Source organism: Salmo salar, chromosome ssa11, assembly GCF_905237065.1.
Source record: "Salmo salar chromosome ssa11, Ssal_v3.1, whole genome shotgun sequence".
In the NCBI taxonomy this organism is placed as follows: Eukaryota; Metazoa; Chordata; class Actinopteri; order Salmoniformes; family Salmonidae; genus Salmo; species Salmo salar.
Window position 1 is genome coordinate 9,755,865 of NC_059452.1, and position 19,507 is coordinate 9,775,371.

Consider the following 19,507-nt stretch of genomic DNA (forward strand, 5'->3'; position numbering starts at 1 on the left):
AACCCTCCTGACGCTGGGCCAATTGCGCGCTGCCCTATGGGACTCCCGGTCACAGCCGGTTGTGACACAGCCTGGGATCGAACCCTAGGCTGTAGTGAAGCCGCAACACTGTGATGCAGTACCTTAGACCGTTGCAATGCTTTTACTATAAAGGGGCTCTTTCCACCCCTACTCTTGTCAACAGTGGTCTGTGTACCCACAGCCTTCTCGCCCGCAGCCCTGTTGCCTGTCCAAGAAGTCAGGGCAAAATAAGACATGAACTATCTAATATTAGCAAAATTTTGTAATGAATAAATTGCCTATATTTCTTTCAATTGGCAATTCTGTGAACTGTCTTGTGCAAGTTTTAAATTGACAAAAAACCTGTTAGCAAAGGCGTTAGCTAGAGATTATGTGCAGGAGCTTTCAGGGATTTGTAGCTTTGCATGATGTCTACTTTGTCTATTTTCGAATTTGAGAAATAGAACCGAATATATTGATAAAAGTCACCTTGTCCGAGAGAGATTTACATGGTTATCGAAATGTCACGTCAGAGTAAGCCTACACAAAACACAGCCCTTATTTGAAGCATTTTGAAAATTCCCTATGGGAAAATGATTGGTAAAAAAAAGATTGGATGTGGGTTTCTTTGGGGGGGGCTCTATTTTATGGGTTTTTGTGACACCTCCAATGTGGGGCTCAACAGGAGAGGGTCACTTGTTTTTTTCAAGCGTTCAGGGAGGGTTTAGGTGTCACGCCCTGACCTGAGAGAGCCGTTTTTCTCTGTTTGGTTGGGTCAAGGTGTGACATGGGGTGGGCATTCTATGTTTTCTATTTCTTTGTGTTTAGCCGAGTATGGTTCCTAATCAGAGGCAGCTGTCTATCGTTGTCTCTGATTGGGAATCATATTTAGGCAGCCCTTTTTCCCACCTTCAGTTGTGGGATCTTGTTTTTGTAGAGCTCAGTGTAAGCCTGCAGTACGTGGCATTTGTTTCCTTTTTGTTGTTTTGTTTAGTGTTCTGAGTTATAATATAATTAATCATGAGCACTTGGTCTACTCTCTATGACGATCGTTACAGAAGATCCCACCACCAAAGGACCAAGCAGCGTGGTCAGGAGCAATGGACCTGGGAAGACATCCTGGACGGCAAGGGATCCTGGACGTGGGAGGAGATCCAGGCCGGATGGGGTCGCCTCCCATGGGAACAGGTGGAGGCAGCGAGAGCAGAGCGGCGACGATATGAGGAACTAGCACGGCAATGAGGCAAGCACGAGAGGCAGCCCCCAAACATTTTTTTGGGGTGGGGGGGCACACGGGGAGTTTGGCTAAGTCAGGGTTCAGACCTGAGCCAACTCCCCGTGCTTACCGTGGGGAGAGTAGGACTGGTCAGGCACCGTGTTATGCGGTGATGCGCACGGTGTCTCCAGTGCGCAGCCACAGCCCGGTGCACTCTGTGCAAGCTCCCCGCAGTTGCCATGCTAGAGTGGGCATTCAGCCAGGAAGGATTGTGCCTGCTCAGTGTTCCTGGTCTCCGGTGCGTTTCTTTGGCCCAGGTTATCCTGCGCCAGCTCTACGCACGGTACCCCCAGTTCGCCAGCACAACCCAGTGCGGCCTGTTCCAGCTCCCCGCACTTGCCGGGCTACGGGGGGATCCAGCCAGGACGAGTTGTGCCAGCACTGTGCTCTAGACCTTCGGTGCGCCTCCACGGTCCAGTGTGTTCTACGCTGGCTCTACGCACTATGCCTCCAGTGCGCCTTCATAGCCCAGTGTGTCCCATGCCAGCTCTCCACACTCACTGAGCAAAAGTGGGCATCCAGCCAGGGCGGGTTATGTCAGCCCTACGCTCCAGACACCCAGTGCGTCTCCCCAGTCTGGTGAGACCTGTTCCGGCTCCACGTAAGAAGCCTCCAGGGATGATCCATGGCACAAAGCCTCCAGTGATGATCCATGGCACAAAGCCTCCAGTGATGATCCAGGGCCCGGAGCCTGTAGTGATGGATCCATGGCCCGGAGCCTGTAGTGATGATACATGGCCCGAAGCCTCCAGTGATAATCTATGGCCCGGAGCCTGTAGGGATGATCCATGGCACAAAGCCTCCATTGATGATCCATGGCCCGGAGCCTCCAGTGTTGATCCATGGCCCGGTGCCTCCAGTGATGATCCATGGCACGGAGACTCCAGTGATGATCCATGGCACGGAGCCTCCAGTGATGATCCATGGTACGGAGCCTCCAGTGATGATCCATGGCATGAAGACTCCAGTGATGATTCATGGCAAGGAGCCTGCAGCGACGGTCCCCAGTCCGGAGCCTGCAGCGACGGTCCGGAGCCTCCAGTGAGGGTCTGCAGTCCGGAGTCTCCAGCGGCGGTCTGCAGTCCGGAGTCTCCGGCCAGGATCCGCGGTCCAGAGCCTCTGGCAATGATCCATGGTCCGGTTTCTCCTCCGACGATCCACGGTCCGGTGATACAAAAGCGGAGGGATCAGCGGGCGAAGCGGGGGCTACGCCCTGAACCGGAGCCGCCACCATGGGTAGATGCCCACCCGGACCCTCCCCTATAGGTTCAGGTTTGCGGCCGGGAGTCCGCACCTTTGGGGGGGGTACTGTCACGCCCTGACCTGAGAGAGCTGTTTTTCTCTGTTTGGTTGGGTCAGATTGTGAAATGGGGTGGGCATTCTATGTTTTCTATTTCTTTGTGTTTAGCCGAGTATGGTTCCTAATCAGAGGCAGCTGTCTATCGTTGTCTCTGATTGGGAATCATATTTAGGCAGCCCTTTTTCCCCACCTTCAGTTGTGGGATCTTGTTTTTGTAGAGCTCAGTGTAAGCCTGCAGTACGTGACGTTCGTTTTCCTTTTTGTTGTTTTGTTTAGTGTTCTGAGTTATAATAAAATGAATCATGAGCACTTACCACGCTGCACCTTGGTCTCCTCTCTACGACGATCGTTACATTAGGTCAAATATATTTTGTTGAAGGGAGGGCCATCCATTTTCATTACAGAGAAGTTTTATTTTCTCCATGTAACCCTTATTATAAATAATGTTTACTCCCTAACATTCCATTTTATCATGAAATACTAAAATACTACACACTGTTAAGCTCAATAGGAACTCCAATATACAGTGAGGTGATTCATACATTTTATAAAGAGGATACTTATTATATTGTCTCTTCTGTGCACTTTCTTACAGTATTCAGTACTATGTATACAGTAAATCCATAAGAATGATAGAGACATCTAAACCGACCGAGAGTGTGGATTTGAGGTTTTGAACACCCTGCTGTCCTTGTCTGGCCTGATGCATCAGTGTGTTCTTGACTGCAGTGATATACTGACTGTGTGTGTGTGTGTGTGTGTGTGTGTGTGTGGCCTGCGTGTGTGTGTGTGACGAGAGGAGTGGAGTGGCTGGCTGAGTGTGTCAGCCACAGGATGCTACTATGATATAGTGCTGTGGCGAACCAAGCTTTTCTCAGCTCACAGCCAGGCCTCATTTACGCAGCAAGGCATCAGGATCAGATCCATCACCATGTGACCAGAAAGTGTGAGAGTCAGTTTGATTGAGTTGGATAACATCCTTGAGTGATCACAGGCTAAAATGAGTTGTCTTAGTGGCGTGATAATCACCTCCTATTTTGCAGGACTTAAAGACATAAAGAAGAGCCCATTTATCTTGAGAGGCGATTGACAGCGACACTTCTCACTTCTTGTGCCGAGCTGATTGTAGTCTCTGATCACGAGGCCGGATTCAGTTCACACCTGGTTACCCGATTTTACCACCTCCACTGAGGGGATGGATCAATAAGCCTGTTTTAACTCAGTCAAGCAAACCACAATGTCACTGTGAACAGATGATTGGATCTTTATGCAGCTCTGGTGCTTTTCAAGAGGGAGCAATAATGACGATTTTTATGCCATGGTCTTTAACAGCACTTCAGGGGGACAGAGGCCACCTGATCCTGGAAAATATTCCCATTCTTGTGGTTCTTTCTCTCCACCATTTCCTCCAGATCCTCAGCTAATGTTACAATTCCACTCTCTGTCCCCTCCTTCAGGGACTGTTTAGCTGCCCTAATTTGTAAAAACCTGTCTCATGATACATTACACTCATTCTTTTGTGTGAAGGTGTCATTAACTGTGTGCGGTGTGATATGTCATTTCAAACCAGTATATGAACAGAATGTAACCTGCAGAGGTAATTGCTGTGTTAAATCCTGGATGTGTTAAATTTCTCAAAATCCTGTGATATGTGGCCTAAGGCAGGTCATATTGCATTTCTGCTTCGTGTTTACCTATCTCTCCTTACCCATTTGATATGCAAACCGAGGTAAATAACTAATAATCAGTTATGCACCACTCACTTTCTGTCATTTGACCATTTGTTTATTTTTTGCTCCAGACCGGAAGCTGGAACAGTGGCTGATTTTAAAAAGCAGTGACCTTGTTCAAGACTTGCCTGGTATTGATGCAAGTGCCCCTCTAAAGGAAGTCAATGAGATGAGGAGGGACAGTTGAAGCTGGCAGTTCTGTATTTCTTAAAATGAGCTTATTATGCCTAATTAGGAGCCCATTCTAACTGGAAATGACTCCTCACCCGGCTTCTGATGAAGCCGTCGCTTGCTGAGAGTAAGAGTGGCTTCAAGTAGCTCGGTGATTACCTATAATTACCTGGTCTATTAGAATACAGACAGCAGGACCACAGATGAGATCAGATGAGGACACTGTTAGATTTCGTCACTTTGTCTTTGTCCAGGAACATAGCTGTTTTGTCATTATACAGCACACCCCAACTCTCACTGGCATATATATTCTCACCAATTACTCTTTGTAGCAACAAGACGAGATGAAAGTGTGACTAAAACAGGACAAGACGAAAGTGCCAACGAGACGAGGTGATAGAACGCGGCTAAAACAGGACGCTGAGCACGAGTTTCACCAATGCGCACTGGACTTCATATGTCGTACGTCATACTCCCAGCCCTTTCATGTGTCCGGCCATACATTAAACACTTCAGGTATACCATGGCTTCCTCTCACTCTTGTAGCTAATGATAGTGAAAACAAAGTGCCATAGCAACGCAAACACCTGGCAGGAGGGGGCTGTTAGCTCTGCTTCAAATGCCTGCCTCAGGCCTTTTTACTGCCTCTCTGAAGCCTCTCCACAGCTCTTACGTCCGCCCTGTACGGTTGTAAACCCCGTCCCGCTGCAGATGATGGCTGGTTGGAAATGTACTATAAATCCCCCCCCCGAAGTTTCCTTGACAAGATTTTGCCCCATTAACATAAAATGCAAAAGGTGACACATGACATCAAATGCAAAGGCGTCAACACTGGTTTGCTGCAAGATGAAAGAGTTTGGTACTGTATGACTGAATGTACAACGTCATGTAATCGTGGTGGTTTATAGACTGAGCAGCAGGAGGGTAGAACCACGGTCATTCTACATGATGCCAATGACGTCCAATGCTGATGATGTCATTGCAGGATACAGCAGGGAAAGAATCCCCAGGTCTGGACTATGAGGAATTCAATTGCAATCAACTACAGTAGCCGGTGCGTACTGGTACTAAACAGTGCTGTTTTTTTGTGAACCCCAGACAAACCAAATCTTAGTTATATGTAGTTATTATTTAGTTAGAATTACACCAAGCGCTACCTTAGTCAAATGCTAAGACGAGGTGAATAGTGGAATGTAGCATAAAACATGACAACATGCCTGTCACAACGTGACTATTTGTGACACACCTCACTGCTTTGTTCACAGTGTGGCTTGAATACCAAGACCAAGAAGACTAAAGGTCTCACCTCTTCATACCCACAGTGCATCTCCCTCAGCTTTTTCCCTTTTGTCTCCACCTCGGACGAAGCATTAAGTAATTACAACCGGCCTCTTACATAATTGCGGGTGGAAACTTGACTCTGTGAAACAGACACCTGTAGGTTGTCACATATAATATATTATTGTAAAGGAGGATTGAAAGAAAGACAGGGACAGACGGGGGAAGACTCTGGAAAGGTGAGCAATATATACTACTTATTCTCCTATCGACAAAAGAGCTTAATAAACTGCATTGCTGTCATGGAGGACATTTTTATGCCGCTGATTGCTGCCAGATCTTTGACTCCTACCAAAGATCAATGACCGACCTCAATGAACCTCTGTGTTCTTCTCATTTCACAGAATGAATGGTAAATCAGCCAAAGCTAGAGCCATGCAGAATTTTGCTTAGGGATTGCCATCCAATATTATTACATTTACATCCCTTTTGTGGCTGTGTCATCTGTCAACTCCATTAGCGTGGCCACTAAGTATATCCCTACCTAATCTCGGTTACCCAGAAGTAAAATTTGCGCAAAAGTTTGTTACGTCCACGAGAGATGAATCCCTACCTTATTGAGAAAGGACAAAAGAGCAACGCATGAATACGAGAAGGCGCGTGACACCCACGTACGTGACAAACCAGATGGCAACAGTGTGTGACATCCTCTCCATTAACAACACTCATTACCTGTCCCTGTCGTGGTGGTCTTTAATATGTATGTCCAATTAGAGGTTCTATCTCTAGAGGGTACCGATGACGGATGAACAGGAGTATTGTCCAACTGAGACATTTACAAGGATTTCAACTCGAGAAGCACTTGTACAGCAGAGAGTGGGACTCAAACACAGTGATTTAGTGTCGTTGAGTGTGGAGAGCAGTTACTCATGTTGAGACAGCGTATGATCACTGCCTTTCAAAAGAGAGTTGCACTTGATGTTGCTCTCTGGCCCAAAATGACAGGGCTGCGCAGAGAATGGGATGTGATTATACTGTCCTATGTGGTGTAACCGGGTACAACTTGGCTTCACTATTGGGTTCAAGCAAGCTAAAGATGACTTTCAGTTGCATCCGCCCTATCAGTGCCCACACGTGCGCATCAGAAAGTTGTAAATCAAAATGCTCATACTGTACAGAAGTCCTTTAACTGTACCCATTGTTTCAGAGGTCTCTGAAATTACCATTAAATGAAAACACGAAACCCAAAGGACTGAAGAATAAAAGACGATAAAATATGAATTACTCCATTATAATATACTGACACCCAACACCGGACGTTTAAAGCAAAAGTACAACGCATTCCGTTGCCTCTTCTCAATGGCACATCTATGTCGTTTACTCTGAGGAGGAAACCCTTATGCAACATGTATGCCATTGTGTACTATACAGTGACTTGTTCTTGTACTTCCAATGAGCAGACCATTAAGCCCCTTTCTTGCATACTGAAGCACATGTATATAACAATAACCTGTATATATACATGAGTGAGGGAGTACTTACCAGTAAGAACACTATGGAACCCGATGACAGGGCCTGGTGGAAAGAAACAAGCGGAGTCCCAAAATATAATTATGTGCAGGAGAAAAGTAACAATATCCCTGCACTGTCATGGACTCTGGTAGACAAAGCACACCTGTGTAACACGCCCTCTACAGCTGAAAACTCAGGAGTCCTGATATTGATCAATGTAGTCCAATATTTCAATAGGCTGTCTGTCCCGCACTCTCCTCTGATCCCAGTTAGACAGGAGAAGAGCCTGTCAACTGCACCCATCCCATGATCATTATCCTAGTGAAAGATGGTCACTGGAGAGGACAAGTGTATCCCACCCCTTCAAATAATGTGCCCCTCAGCTCTGAACACGTTTACCTTTATGTCTCTGAAGCTACCCAGAGGCTGAACAACAACAGAGAGCTGATTTCAGTTCAGGTAGACCTCCGCGCTACAGAAAACAGAGAAAAGTAGGACGGGTGCTCTACAACAATGACAGAAATCCAACAAAAGGGCTTACCAAGAAACACTTCCAAAAGGAATCATTTGAGGCAGAGCTGATTTCATCATGAAGTTACCAAATATTTTCCTAGGAGGGGAAATGTGATGAAGCTGGGTTGACACCTTAGATTGTGATGCGTTATATTACATAAAATTTACTAATACTGTGCCTCTACATCTGTTGGAATGATTATCATGTTGAAACACAAGATACGGAGAAATTGCTTCCAATGTATTCTGTCGGGTATGTACAGAAACAGTCGAGTCTGATTTGACAGGTTTATCTGAGAGGTAGATCCTATGACAATGCCCAACTGATCCTGGTAACCCATTTACAATGGTAGCTTTACTAGGCCAATGTACATTTTTGAAGGTAAGAATGTCTGACCATTCGCATGGATCCGTAAATCCTGTAAGGTATATAACCCCACGCTCCTGTTTGACCATCATTTGCTCCGATTTCTTTAGCGTGAGTACATAACAAGGACGTCATATCTTCCAAGGGTCTAACTAGAACTATGAAGTTTGCGGGCAAGTTTTGCCTGCATAAGAATTGGCACTATTATCAATGTCATTGCTTTACCTTTTTTTTTTTTTTCAAGGGGATGGACTCCAGGACAAAAGGTCCTTGACGTCAGGAAACCGGATAAAACTATGACCCTGACTGACTCACCACTTACACTGGTAGCATCCAGTTCTGACTGAGGCACCCATGGCTCCTCTGTCATTACGGGAACACTACACTCCGCTTTCCAGACACCAGCCTTGGGATGCCATGGTAACAGATTTAGCATGGTGGATGAATGAACACAGAGTGAATGTAATGAATGACGAATATTTGCCGTGTGCTTTTGTCGTCAGGTGGATATAACTGTAAGTATATCTTTATATAGCAAAATATATTGCCTTTTTTTCATGAAAAAAACAACACCAATTGAACTGTATACTTTCAGTGAACAATCATAACGAAATGGCTAAGAACCGTTACTGTGTCCATTTTCGGTCTATGTTTTCCTGAGATAATTGGAGTAATAATTTCAGATACGTCATGTTTTAGGAATTGAGGTCAAAACGGGGTTATGTTGTTCTACAAGACAACATGCACTGAGTAGGCTTTCAATGACCCAATAGCCCATGGAATCACTTCAGATTACACGCAAACATGGAATGAGATTCAATGTTTGTTTCTTTCCATGCGTAAAATCCTGTTTTCGAGAACATAACCTACTCCCTGATTCCCCAGACTATTGCGTACTGTATGTCTCCGAGAAGTGAGTCAACATTTTATTATTATTTTCCAGACCAATATTTTTACCACTTGGAAGGTAATGTGCATATAATCTCATTTGTTACAGTAGCTTGAGGTTTATTCCCCTCACGATTTCTTCTTCCCACACAGCAAAAGTTGCCAGATTTGGTGTTTTCCCCCATATTCCATTTAACTATGAATTACTAATATTTTTTTTAATCTAGCACAGTGATTTACTCCCTTTCTGTTCCTGTGTTGGATGTAACATATCCAATGACATTTTCCTAAATGTCAGATTTTTGAAAACAATACTGAGATACACATACGGTCACAGCTTATTTGTTGTCTGTTTGAACAACACAAGGGAAAGCTTCAGGTCAGTCCTATATCAGATTGGCATTGTATTGCACCACTACCCAGACTACTCTCTACCTAAATGTCATAAAGGACATTTCGCCATCTCTTGAATATTGCACCAAACAAATGTTCTCAAACTGCAATTCAATTTCCTTACGTTCTATCCTGAATTGATGAAATTGACATAAAAAAAAAAAAAGGTTGAGAAAATGTACTCCAGATTTAGGGAAACATGGCGAGGACTCTGGAACTTCTCGACCTCTTTGTGTCAACAAAACAAAACCGTTTGTTGTGTAGCAACATCTGCGTCCAAGTAATACAACATTTTCATTTAAAGAAAAGGTTTTGTTTGAGATAAGGGGCTTATGGTGTGTGAGCACAGACTAAAAGAAGACGGTCAGGATCCAGAGATCCATGGCCTTTTCTCTAAAAGGAAACTGAGCACCAGAAGTGAAACTGCCAGGTGTGGCAAGGCGATGTGTGAGTGACTGGGTGTATCCTATGGTAATCAAAGCCTGGTCTTGGATGGGTGCTCACTGCACAGGCCAGCTGGAATAGGCCTCAAAAGAGCTCCTTCAAAACCGTTGCCAACAAATCTTCTGCAGTCTGCACCAAGGTCAGGTTACGTAAGGAGCATACATGACAAAACCACTCCTGCCACCCTGCCCACTTCATTTTGTAGTTACTACAGGAGCACAGGGGTGAGGATGTTGTGCGTGGTCGGGGAGAACAGCACTAGAGTTCATAGCACCTGGACACCACCTTGTTCATGAGGCCGTGTCACACAGCCTGACCCCAGGCTAAATGTTTGGCTCTCTCCTTCTGGGCGCCCTGCCTGGGCTAACATGCTGTGTCTAATCAATCACAGAGTCCTGTAGTCTGTCCACCTCCATCGCTCATAGACATAATACACTCAAGCTGAAGGGTCTGTATCAAAACAGTTTTTTTTTAATCTCTGTTCAGGGACCTGCTCTGAGTCTGGTCTTATCTTTTGTTCTTGTCACCTGCGAAAGCTTAGTAGTAATAGCTTGGTCTTATTTTTAGTTGGATCTGACTGATCCTCAGCACAGCAGCATATCGCTCAGGGGGTAGACCAGACCAGTGAGAGGGCCAGAGGAAAGACGATAACCTAACCACCACCAAAACCACCTCAGAAAGCTTTCATCAGTACTGTAAGCATGGACGTCACTCTTCCTCTCACTAAAACAATGAACACACACAGTACTGCACATCTTCATAGCCTAAACCCAGATCTTCTTAGTTCACCCAGGGCTGAACAGATCCTCAGAACTGTTTTGACACAGGTATTTTGCAAGGTGCATCCCTTTGAATACAAGGTAAATGCACAAGATATTCATCAGTATTTGTGCCATATGTTTCTGAAACTAGTTTTGGAGGCGACGCAAGCCTTAGTCCATGATGCGGTCACATCCTGCACTGTTTTTCTTTTTCAAAAACGGACCATAACAAACCTCTGTTTCTACATTCACAGGGATACTAGCGGAGGATGAGTCACCCATCTGATCACACACGTTGGGAAGCAGTGACCTTTCCTTTCCTGTTTCCTGTGTGATAGGACAGAGACGCATTATGGTGATCAGATCGGAAAATGTTGCCTCTGCCTCCTCGCTCTGAACCCTTTAGTTGAGTCAATACAGCTAACTCACTGGGACTTGATGTTTATGGATAACGAACGTTGAATCGATGTACTTATCATGTACGTCAGAGGCTGGACAATATGATGTGTACTACTGCCCAACATTATACTGAGGATACACATACCTAGCACAGTTAAACCAACAGAAATATAATACATATTTAATGCAGCAAATGTTTATGGACAGAACAACTGTTTGTCTGTGGTTTACCAGTAAATGCTGCATTATAAATACACTTCACACCACCAAGCTTGTTAGCAGTTAGCTAAGCAGTTGGCAATAAAATAATATACAGGGTAGAGGGAGAAGAGCTAAATATACATTTTAAACTAGATAAAAAGATACACTATATATACAAAAGTATGTGGTCACCCCTTCACATTAGTGGATCCGGCTATTTCAGCCACACCCGTTGCTGACAGGTATTTAACAAGTCAGTTCGTCAGTTTCCAACACGTCAGTTTGTAATATGTCTGCCCTGCTATAGCTGCCCCGGTCAACTGTAAGTGCTGTTATTGTGAAGTAGAAATGTCTAGGAGCAACAACGGCTCAGCCGCGAAGTGGTAGACCACACAAGCTCACAGAACGGGACCGCCAAGTGCAAAAGCGAGTAGCACATAAATATTGTCTGTTCTCGGTTGCAACACTCACTACCGAGTTCCAAACTGCCTCTGGAAGCAACGTCAGCACAATAACTGCATGATTGCATAGCGCCAACTGTAAAGTTTGATGGAGGAGGAATAATGGTCTGGGGCTGTTTTTCATGGTTCGGGCCAGGCCCCTTAGTTCCAGTGAAGCGAAATCTTAACGCTACAGCATACAATGACATTCTAGACGATTCTGTACTTTGTGGCAACAGTTTAGGGAAGACCCTTTCCTGTTTCAGCATAACAATGCCCCCGTGCACAAAGCAAGGTCCATACAGAAAATGTTTGTCGAGATCGATGTGGAAGAACTTGACCGGCCTGCACAGAGCCCTGACCTCAACTCCCATCGAACACCTTTAGGATGAATTGGAACGCCGTCTGCGAGCCAGGCCTATTCACCCAACATCAGTGCCCGACCTCACTAATGCTCTTGTAGCTGAAAGGAAGCAAGTCTTTCGCAGCAATGTTCCAACTAGTATAAAGCCTTCCCAGAAGAGTGGAGGCTGTTTAGGCAGCAAAGGGGGGGACCAACTCCATATTAATGCCCATGATTTTGGAATGAGATGTTAGATGAGCAGTTGTCCACATACTTTTGGTCATGTGGTGTATTTTCTGTTGTTGTTGCCTGTTATCTTTGAGCATGTCAATAGCCTTCTGCCTCACAGATCAACTCTATAAAGCAGGGGTGTGAGGTTTCGTGAGTTCATTCAAACCCATTTGATTCCTATTAGCAGAGTGTGCCCACATTGAGGCTGATTATAGTCCCCTGAATCACCTGCCGCCTGTTCATTTTAATAGCATATCTTGTTAGTAAGAGACCTGCTCTGACACGCTTGACAAGAGATGACTCACCAGACTGACGTCACATTGACTCGGACATGCTGTGGTCAGAGAGACGCTTATTAACCAAGCCTTTTTCAATAACAAAGCGCTTGTCCTCCGTGCCCCATTAGAGCTGGGATTAGAATTATTTTTTTTTTTTTTACAAAAATCTATTTCTTTGTGTAGACCGCATGTCAATATCATATTGTTTAGTGAGAGGCACAACTTTGACCTCTGTCGTTGTTGAACGCCTGGCGCTGGCAGACTATTTCTATTAGTTACGGACCAAAGAAAGATAGAATTCCAGGAGAAAGTAATTGCTGGCGGCGGTTTGAGAGTATTGCATTCAGAACTCTTCCATTCCCTTTAGTTGACTTCAACAACGACAGCACTGGGAACAGAGGAAAAAAATGACATGGTTTGTGTAACTTGGAAGCCTAACACACAGAAGACTGACAAACCACGAATCCAACCACTGTCTGGAAGGCATCCAGGTAGCTCCTTTATCCCATTGTTTAAGGGGAACGTTCGGTTTGGTAGTCCATCCCCCGCTGAAGTTATTCCCAGACTTAGGTTCAGAGGTTCTCTCCTCAACTCCAAGTGTTTCTTTTTATTTCAGTCTCGAGAAAAGCCTAAATGAGAGCCTTCTGGCCATAGCCCCATCGCCACCCAGTAATAAGTGGGGTATTTATAGCAAGCCTCAGGGTCACTCTGTCTGCCTGTCTGGGGAGGCTGAGGCAAAAAAGGGCGAGGCTGTAGATTCCATACAACCATCCTCTCCTCCCCCCATGTATGAATAATTATATCCATCACAGAGACTGGCCGGGGCGTGGTACTGCGTGGTACTGCGTGGTTGGTCCCAACCTCTCTCCCCGATGAGACAGTGGTTCAACTTCACATGAGGTAGGGGTTTAATTATTCTAACATTTTCAATGGGGCTGACTCGTGACTGACAACCACAACAAAGGAGAGAACAGTAAGGCACGTGGGATTTTTGTTTCTATGCTGTAACTGACAGTGCATTATAAGGACCTACGCCTAAAGAAAATGTATACCTCTAAAGTACTATACACTGAGTGTACAAAACATTATGAAGACCTGCTCTTTCCATGACATAGACTGACCAGGTGAATCCTGGTGAAAGATCCGGTTTGTGTCAAGAACTGCAACGCTGCTGGGTTTCTCGCGCTCAACTATTGTCCATGTGTATCAAAAAAGGTCCACCTACCAAAGGACATCCTGCCAACTTGACACAACTGTGGAAAGCATTGGAGTCAACAGGGGCAGCGTCGATGTGGAACGCTTTCGACACCTTGTAGAATTCATGAGAACTGAGGGTGTCCTGAGGGCAAAAGGGGATCCAACTCAATATTAATGTTCTCTACACTCAGTGTATATCCAACCTATTCACAATGCACTAAAACAGAGGCAGTATATAAAGTATATGCTTTCACTGGAGATGAGATGGGAAACAACATCAGGGATAGAGCGTGATTGATGAGGAGGTTCCTGATGCTGTCATCCCTTTGGATGCAGTCTGTCCCTCCCCCGCAGTACCAGCTCCACTAGACAGCCAGCCACACTCTCTCTCTCTCTCTCTCTCTCTCTCTCTCTGAACTCCAGACCAGGACCTCCAGAGCAGCATGTCTGGGCCACATCTGGAGAGTGCAATACAGCCTGATGGAGAGAACGCTAGTGAATTTAGACAATTTAGATGGACAAAGGCAAAATAAAAAAATCTAATAAAAAAATCTAATCAAATGTTATTTGTCACATGCGCCGACTACAACAGGTGTAGACTTGAATGTGAAATGCTTACTTACAAGCCCTTTCCCAACAATACAGAGTTAAATAGTAAGAACATTTAGAAAAAAATTTTAAAAGGAAATAACACAATAAAATAACAATAACGAGACTATATACAAGAGTACCGGTACCGAGTCATTGTGCAGGGGTACGAGGTAGTTGAGGTAATTGAGGTAATACAGTATGTACATGTGTAGCTAGGGGTAAAAGTGACTAGGCAATCAGGATAGATAAAAAACAGAGCAGCAGCAGTGTATGTGAAGAGTGTGAAAGGTGTGTCTATGTGTGTGCGTGTGTGTGTGTGTGTGTGTGTGTGTGTGTGCGTGTGTGTGTGCGTGTGATTGTGCGCGTGTGTGTGTGTGTGTCTGTGTGTCTGTGTGTGTGTGTGTGGTGTCAATATGCATGTGTATGTGTTTTTTGTATGCGTGAGCGTATGTAGTGTGTGTGTATTTTTGTGTTGGAGTGTCCATGTAGTATGTGTGTGTGTGAGTATAGTCCAGTGAGTGTGCATAGAGCTGGTGCAAGAGAGTCAGTGCAAATAAAAAAGAGGATCAATGCAAATAGTCAGGGTAGCCATTTGATTAACTGCTCAGCAGTCTTATAGCTTGGGGGTAGAAGCTGTTCAGGAGCCTTTTGGCCCCAGACTTGGTGCTACGGTACCGCTTCCCGTGCAGTAGCAGAGAGAACAGTCTATAACTTGGGTGCCTGGAGTCTTTGACAATTTTTAGGGCATTCCTCTGACACCACCTGGTATATAGGTCCTGGATGACAGGGAGCACAGCCCCAGTGATGTCCTGGGCCATACTCACTACCCTCTGTATCGCCTTATGGCCGGATGCCAAGCAGTTGCCATATGAAGCGGTGATGCAATCAGTTAAGATGTTCTCAATGGTGCAGCTGTAGATCTTTTTGAGGATCTGACGGCCCATGCCAACTCTTTTCAGTCTCCTGAGGAGGAAGAGCTGTTGTCGTGCCCTCTTCACAACTGTATTGGTGTGTTTGAACCATGATAGGTCCTTAGAGATGTGGACACCGAGGAACTTGACGCTCTCGACCCGCTCCAATACAGCCCCGTCGATGTGAATTGGTGCGTGCTCGGCCCTCTGTTTCCTATAGTGCACAATCAGTTTCTTTGTCTTGCTGACATTGAGGGAGCAGTTGTTGTCCTGGCACCACATTACCAGCAGGTCTCTGACCTTCTCCCTATAGGCTGTCTCATCGTCGTTGGTGATCAGGCCTACCACCGTTGTGTCGCCAGCAAACTTAATGATGGTGTTGGAGTCATGCACGGCTACACAGTCTTGGGTGAACAGGTAGTACAGGAGAGGACTAAGTACACACCCCTGAGTGTCCCCCGTGTTGAGGGTCAGCATGGCGGATGTGTTGTTGCCTACCCTCACCACCTGGGGGCGGCCCGTCAGGAAGTCCAGTATCCAGTTGCAGAGGGAGGTGTTCAGTCCCAGGGTCCTTAGCTTAGTGATGAGCTTCGAGGGTACTATGGTTTTGAACGTTGAGCTGTAGTCAATGAACAGTGTTCTCACGTAGGTTCATTTTGTCCTGGTGGGAAAGGGCAGTGTGGAGTGCAAGAGAGATTGCGTCATCTGTGGATCTGTTGGGGCGGTATGCGAATTGGAGTCGGTCCAGGGTGTCTGGGATGAGGGTGTTGATGTGAACCATGACCAGCCTTTTGAAGCATTTCATGGCTACAGATGTGAGTGCTACGGGGCGATAGTTATTCAGACAAGCTACCTTTGCATTCTTGAGCATAGGGACTGGGTCAGGGAGAGGTTGAAAATGTCATTGAAGACACTTGCCTGCTGGTCTGTGCATGCTCTGAGTACACGTCCTGGTAATCCGTCTGGCCCTGCGGCCTTGTGAACGTTAACCTGTTTAAAGGTCTTACTCACATCGACTACAGAGAGCGTGATCACACAGTTGTCTGGAACAGCTGGTGCTCTGAGTATTGTTAGCCTCGAAGCTAGCATAGAAGGCATTTAGCTCGCCTGGTAGGCTCGTGTCACTGGGAAGCTCGAGGCAGGATTTCTTTGACTGAACATGGCGTCAAGCCAAAGAAAGTATCAGAGAATGAAAGGGGAGTGTAATATGAGTTATGCTAGGGGAAGGGGGGAAGGGGGTTGGCTTGGCAAACAGAAATATCATTACACACTGTTGCATCATACACACAGTCTACAGGAGTTGCGTGGACATTTTTGTTATTAAGAGTTTCACCGAATTTTTGCAGTGTACCTGACACCCACTATAATAAGTTTGTGTGTATGACATGCTGAGCTTCTGACTCTAAAGGGTTACTGAGAACCGCCCACAAACCCACTACACACCAGGGCTTCTCATGTGAAGTTTCAAAAAATAAAACTTGTAAAATAGTATTTTTATTGAGGTCTCTTTTTAACAAGCCTACTTTTTTTGTTCTAAATATAAAAGATGAAGTACAAGCTTTTAATTGCATGCTGAAATTTGCTGAATGTTGAGACAACTAAATTGTCACTTAAAAGTATGCCTCAAGCAAAAATCTGACCGAATTGTGCAAATTGTATGAGTGCTTTCAATTGTCTAATATTTTATACAGAAAACATGTATTATTTTTACCTGAAAATCTCCAGCAGTTTAATAGTCTAATCTAATGTAGAAGATTTTCTCCTTCTATCTCTCCATCTCAACCTGTCTCAGAGAGCAAATTGTCTCATTCTGCTCATAAGGCCATACCATGGAGAATACTGCAGCATGAGTGATAGGCCTCTCCATCTTGTGTGACCACAAAGATGAGTTAAACCATACGTTTACACTACAGCCAAGTAAAATACATGAATATGTTTGTTTGGATGATAGTGTTTTGAAGGTGAAAGTGTGTGGAGGGCAGTGGCGTTTGCAAAGGGACAAAGGCAAGCTGTATCCCAGGGTGAGCTACGGATGAAATGCAAGCAGGGGGCCTTGGGTCTGGCAATTGAAGCTCTCTGTCCTCATTGTGTGGTCATACCAATCCAGCCAGATGTAATTCAGTTAATTGAAGAATTCAAGGATACTCCCTTCCATCCACAGGTACACTCTTTCAGTTTAAATCCCCTTCAAAAGACCAAGAAGAGATTATAAGCATTGTAACGACTAGCTTTTTCTGAAGGCCTGACATACAAGAAGATTGATGTTATAAAACCTGCCAGATATACAACTTGGTGACTGTGTGATACCATTTCTGGAAAAGTTCTTATGAAAACATAGTTCTTAGTTTGAACATGTGCTTTTCTTGGAATATCTCAGTATGAAGGAAATATCCTGATTAAAGTTGAATGTTGACATGTTGAAGAATGGCTGAAGAAAAGCCCATTGGCTTGTTTCAATTCATTTTTGAATCTTGTTGAAACTGGATGAAGATGCAAAGACATCAAATCAAACATCAAGTTGAACATTGGCTTCACTATTTGGATGTTTGTATTAACCGATTAGCCAAATAAAATCAATTCTGTGGGTCAGTTATAATGGGGTATAGAATAGGTCGGCATAGACATAGGCTACAACATACATAAATAATAATACAAAGTATTAAAATATAAATGAAACCAGGACTACAAAAGAACTGAAAGATGAATAACAAAGAATATAGAGACCATACATTAAATATGATTGAGCTCCATGTTTATGGAATGGTCTGCCTATCAATATGAGAGACGCAGACTCGGTCTTGACCTTTAAGTCTTTACTGAAGACTCATCTCTTCAATAGGTCCTACGATTGAGTGTAGTCTGGCCCAGGGGTGCGAAGTTTAATGGCAAGGCACTGGAGCGACGAACCTCCCTTACCTGGCCGGCTCCCCTCTCTCCACTGGGATTCTATGCCTCTGACCCTATTACGGGGGCTGAGTCACTGGCTTATTAGTGCTCTTCCATGCCGTCCCTAGGAGGGATGAGTGGGTTGAGTCACAGACGTGAACTTCCTGTCCGGTTTTGCGTCCCCTCGGGCTCGTGCGGTGGAGGACATCTTCGTGGGCTATACTCAGCCTTGTCTTAGGATGGTAAGTTGGTGGTCTGTTGATATCCCTCTAGTGATGTGGGGGCTGTGCTTTGGTAAAGTCGGTGTGGTTATATCCTGCCTTGTTGGCCCTGTCTGGGGGTATCGTCGGACCAGGCCACAGTGTCCCCCGACCCCCCCCTGCCTCAGCCTCCATTATCTATACTGAAATAGTCTATGTGCCCCGGGGGCTAGGGTCAGTCTGTGATATATGGTGTAATTATCCTGTCTTATCTGGTGTCCTGTGTGAATTTAAGTATGCTCCCTTTAATTCTCTCTCTCTCTCCCCCCTCCCGGAGGATTTGAGCCCTAGGACCATGCCTCAGGACTACCTGGCCTGATGACTCCTGGCTGTCCCCAGTCCACCTGGTCGTGCTGCGGCTCCAGTGTCAACTATTCTGCCTGCGGACATCTTGAAGAACAATCTGGCCTTAATGGCCATGTACTATCTCCACCCGGCACAGCCAGAAGAGGACTGGCCACCACTCAGAGGATGGTTCCTCTCTAGCTTTCTTCCTAGGTTCCTGCCTTTCTAGGGAGTTTTTCCTAGCCACCGTGTTTCTACATTTGCATTGCTTGCTGTTTGGGGTTTTAAGATGGGTTTCTGTACAGCACTTTGTAACACCTGCTGATGTAAAAATGGCTTTATAAATAAATTGTATTGATTGACTGATGGAAAAAAGTAACTGGAAGTAACTGCAAAGCCATACTTTGAAAACCTTTAGAAAGTAATTACTCTCAACTAGGACCTTGACTTATACTCTTCTAAGGAAAAGCCTTTGCATTACTGCCCTCTAGTGGCCTTTTCAATGCTCTGCAATGATGAGCCTCACTCAGAAGGGAATATTCTGTAGGACAAAACAATCAATCAACAGCAATGTTTCAAAGTCTCACTGACTTACAGTATATCGGATTGACTGACTGTCTATACACAAGAAGATAAATATTTCAAGGATTGTCATACATTCTCTTTGCAGCTCAACAATGCATATCCTCACGTTTATCACACCTTCACTCTCAATCACACAACCACTAAGATACAGCATCCTCGGACTGACACTAGATGCTCTCACGTACCCAGACATGATCTCAAAACATGTCCCAGAACACTAGTAAACATTATTGATCGTTTTCAAAGTGACTTTGCCTAATAGATTCC